General features: G+C 36.1%; 1 protein-coding gene across 1 annotated transcript in view; it reads right to left on the reverse strand.

Moving 5' to 3' along the window:
• The window catches only part of LOC137634106 (muscleblind-like protein 1), a 169,194-nt gene that overhangs the window by 126,804 nt on the left and 37,390 nt on the right, over nucleotides 1-5,000 (reverse strand).

A 5,000-nucleotide genomic window follows, 5' to 3' on the forward strand; every position in this document is an offset into this window, starting at 1 on the left:
CGGCGATAACAGTACATCAACTTCAATATTATTCCATCTTTAACAGTCCGCTGTGGTACATTTTTGATGAATTCCTTTTGACATATGAAAACCGAAGGGAGGAGGAGAGAGAGAGAGAGGAGAGAGAGAATGAGAGGAGAGAGAGGAAGAGAGAGAGAGAGAGAGAGAGAGGAGAGAGGAGAGAAGAGAGAGAAGAGAGAGCAGCATCAACAGACGAAATATACACCAGGAAATTGGAGGACTAAATACATTTCTAAGGAATAATACAGCGCATTCCCTGCACTCTTGACAGTTCCTGGAATCTGAAGACTGGAATTCTGAGAATTTTTCCCTGAATACCACAGAATGATTACCAACATTTTCCCCTCAATTAAAATTGTTGATTTTTATCGGTTGGCTTATCCACAGGCATTGGCTGCTTTCAAAACCAGTAGTCAGTCGGTGGAGAGACTATTAAAATTACGAGTGATAAATATGAAGTATCATAAAGATGGAGGATTTTTAATTGTCCCGACAGCCAGTGAATACATGGAATCCTCTCCTTTCTCAGCTCACTGTGACTAGTACAATATGGACCAATAATAGAGAGAGAGAGAGAGAGAGAGAGAGAGAGAGAGAGAGAGAGAGAGAGAGAGAGAGAATCATACTATACACGTCTCCCTCATCTTTGGCCTTACAACTTATAATAAACCCAGAGACATTAAGAAATTTGTCTGTGGAATAAACAATAAAATCCCTAATTATAGTTACTATGAAATATATTTCATCAATGAAATAGCAAAATAAAACACATTCGGAAGACCAAATGCTGATCAAAGGTCCTATCAGAAAAGGGTTATGCCTCCAAGTCTTTCATTTTTTGTTAAGTAATCGCAGCCACAAAAAGGGACAGATCTACAAAAGAGAAATATGAAAACGCACACAAAGGACGTTACTGAACACACGATTTTCGATTCATATAATTTATACATCTAACAATACTACCCTCTCAAAAAAATTGATAACTCTATAGTGAATCTTTTTTAGCGAGGCAGATTTACACGGACTCGCAGGGGTGTCCTTTTACCTCGGAAAAGTTTCCTGTTCGCTGATTGGTTGGACAAGATAATTCTAACCAATCAGAGAGCAGGAAACTTTTCCGAGCTAAAAGGGCACCGTTGCCAGTGTGCAAAGGTGCCTCATTAAAATAAATTGAGTATAGATACTTCTATTACGACAAAGTAGTCTATAAACATATTAAACATTCAGCAATACTATTTTACTAAAAAAATTAAAAACTCTAGGTACTTCTACTACGACAAAGTAGAGACAATCAAAATTTTATATGTACAGCAGTGACATCCTACTGTAAATGTCATAAATCTAGGAACTTTTATTACGACAAAGTAGAGACTATGAAAAGTCAAATGACGCAATCACCAACCGCTGGTTAGTTGAATGATCAAATTCAATTAACTAATTCCTCCTTCTTTCTACTATTAATACACGAAGTCGTTAGTTTTGGTAGAGATATTCAACGTGTTACGAAAAAAATAAAAGTAGAAGACAAATATCTAGTTAATTTTCTCTACAACTTTTGCACCAATAAACAAAACTAGTTTAACACTATTGTATTTATTCTCCTAATATCTAACCGGTCACTAGTTTCAAGTCATGGGTCCATTCTCTTATTTATTTTTATCATATAGATATTTAAGGTGTTAATAAAATTAAAAGTAGGAGACAAATATCTAATTAATTCGCTCTATAAATTTTGCACCAATAAGAAACCTAGTTTAAAACTATTCTATCTACTCTCTTAATATGTAACCCCGTCACTAATTTCAAGTGTGGTCCTTTCTCTTAATATTTTCTTGTGTTAGAGATATCAAACATGTTAAGAAAAGTAAAAGGAAATAGCTATTTAAATGATTTGCTAAACAACCTTAGCACCAAAAAAAAAAAAAATAAAAACTAGTTTAAAACTATTTTATTTACTAACTTAATATCTAACCGTCACTAATTTCAAGTCTGGTCCCTTATCTTAATTTTTTCTTATATTAGAGATATTCAAGGTGTTAAGAAAATTAAAAGGAGACAAATGTCTAGTTAATTTTCTCTATAAATTTTGCACCAATAAAAAAAACCTAGTTTAAGACTATTTTATATATTCTCCTAATATCTAACCCGTCACTAATTTCAAGTCTTTAGTCCCTTCCCTTAATAATTTTTTCTATAGTACAGCTCGTAAACTTCTCACCCGAGATACAAAAATGCATACCGTAGCCAGATATCCCCAGTTGGAAGCGAACCCGAGCAAGAAAACGTTACAAGGATAAAAAACAAGATTCCTTAGGCGTCGACGAAAGATTATAAGACCAAATGCCATACAACGGCGAAGAGGCCGAAAGCCTCTCATAATAAACAGCGACAACAAAAACATTCAACGTCAAGACGGAGTTGCCACGTTTTACAAATGAGAAAAGCCCAACGTCTGATCAACGGCCTTTTTCTACTATTAGGTTGCCCCAACCTAATAGTAGAAAAATGTAGCATGTAAGGCTAACAAATTTTTAAAAAGGCCAAATTTACGTATCTAGCACGAAAAAAGGCCAAATTTAGAGGGTTTTATTCTGAAAAAGGCCAACCTAGCAACCCTGGTTAAGACAGTCCCGGAAACCTTCCCTACCTGGTCCCCATTCATCAATTCAAACACGTGTGTATGTGTGTACTTGTGTGTATGTGCGTCTATGTGACGATGGTGTGTGTGTATGTGAGCGTTTCCTAATACAAAAGGACACTTGTATTGTTCATTGTAAAGACCTTTTCCGGGTGACTAAATAAATCTTAGACAATGAAAACGGTGTCATTTCCAAAAAAAGATACACATAAGACATTTTATAAAGGAGGCTTAACATGGACTTAGATGTTTTAAAGTGGCCATCATCCGTCTCTATTAAGTAAGGAATTTGGATATTTTACGAATTCAATTAAAATAAAAGTCTAACACTATCAAGTATAACAACAATGTAATTTAATATTGTTCTCTTCATTTATTTATTTCCTTATTTCCTTTCCTCACTGGGCTATTTTTCCCTATTGGAGCCCCTGGGCTTATAGCATCTTGCTTTTTCAACTAGGGTTGTAGCTTGGATAGTAATAATAATAATAATAATAATAGAATATTTTTGTCTATCATTAATAAAGCAACAGAGGGACGATTGTTGAAATTGTCAACTGGCTGATATATCCAAATGTCCAGCTTTGACAACAGGACAATGTAGGTCAGGCGAGGTATTATCGAGAGAGAGAGAGAGAGAGAGAGAGAGAGAGAGAGAGAGAGAGAGAGAGAGAGAGAGAGCCCTGTAAACTAAGCAACCAAATGAAAAAGGGACTCTACATAATGGATGGGACTCCCCTATTTCTTTACCATGCTGATCAACCAAAATATAATTACTGTATTATAGATGACATTCAGATCACTTTGTTTACCGATAAATTATAGTTGTTAATCATTTAATCAACATACAAGGAAGTGAAGGGAATATATATATATATATATATATATATATATATATATATATATATATATATATATATATATATATATATATATATATATATATAAATCACAAATTTTGGAATAAGTTCATGTCCTAAATGCATGTTGAGAGAGAGAGAGAGAGAGAGGAGAGAGAGGAGAGAGAGAGAGAGAGAGAGAGAGAGAGAGAGAGAGCGAGTTGTCATGCCCCATATAGTTTAATGCCATCGCTAAGTGGTGGTGTAAAATGACACCAATAAGTTCATTGCAAAGGCAACACTTATAAACCACCCGCCACAATATACGAATTCCTCTCTTAAAGGTTTAAAGGCCGCTCATGAATGGCAGAGGCAAGGGACAGCAGCACTACCATATCAAGCAGGACAATGCACTAGAGACTTACCAAATATACATATGATCAGCGTCCAACCCCATCTCCACCCAAACTATGACCAAGGAGGGCCAGGCAATGGGTACCGATGACTCAGCAAATAGACCTATAGGCTTCCCCAAACCCGCATCCTTAGCGCACAAGGATGGTGAGGATACAGTGACCAAAGGAACTAACGAGTTTGAGCGGGTCTTGAATCCCGCAGTCTGGCGATCACCAGTCAGGACGTTACCAGTAGGACACTACAACTATAGTCCATTTCTTTTATCGAGGCAGATTTGCACCGACTCGCAGCGGTGCCCTTTTAGCTCGGAAAATTTTCCTGATCGCTGATGGTTAGAATTATCTCGTCCAACCAATCAGCGATCAGGAAACTTTTCCGAGCTAAAAGGGCACCGCTGCGAGTCGGTGCAATTCTGCATCGCTAAAAGAAATTGAGTATAGAGTAAAAGGGGCGTAAGATCCAATGCCCTTCTTAATGCGTTCCCTCATGTTTACTTTTTGTGAGGAACTTCAACATCCTCCCTACGACAACTAGTCACCTACTAGCAAGATATACAGTAATTGAGGGAACCCCATTTGCTTTATTGTGATTAATTAGAGATTGAGTTCAATAATTAGCAATATAATATAAAAACTGGGATTGCGTGCACAGACAAAGGATAAACTTCGTTACTTTTCCATTTGATGTCAGCATATAGTTGGGTCTTACACAAAGTGTAGAGACTTACACAAAGTGTAGAGACTTACACAAAGCGTAGAGACTTTCACAAAGTGTATAGACTTACACAAAATGTAGAGACTTACACAAAGTGTAGAGACTTTCACAAAGTGTAGAGACTTACACAACACAAAGTGTAGAGACTTACACAAAGTGTAGAGACTTACAAAAAGTGTATACACCACTTCCCCATTACCCCCAATTCTAGCATTGATTTTTTTCCATATCAAGTAAATCGTTTCATTAAATCCATAAAATAAATGAATTGCTTTAAAATTGTATTTAATATAGTGTTCATTTAAACAAAAACAAGCAACATAAGAATCTTTAACCATCCATGCTGATATCTGTATCTTCCTAACGTACAA

The sequence above is a fragment of the Palaemon carinicauda genome, chromosome 44 (assembly GCF_036898095.1).
Source record: "Palaemon carinicauda isolate YSFRI2023 chromosome 44, ASM3689809v2, whole genome shotgun sequence".
NCBI classification, from domain to species: Eukaryota; Metazoa; Arthropoda; class Malacostraca; order Decapoda; family Palaemonidae; genus Palaemon; species Palaemon carinicauda.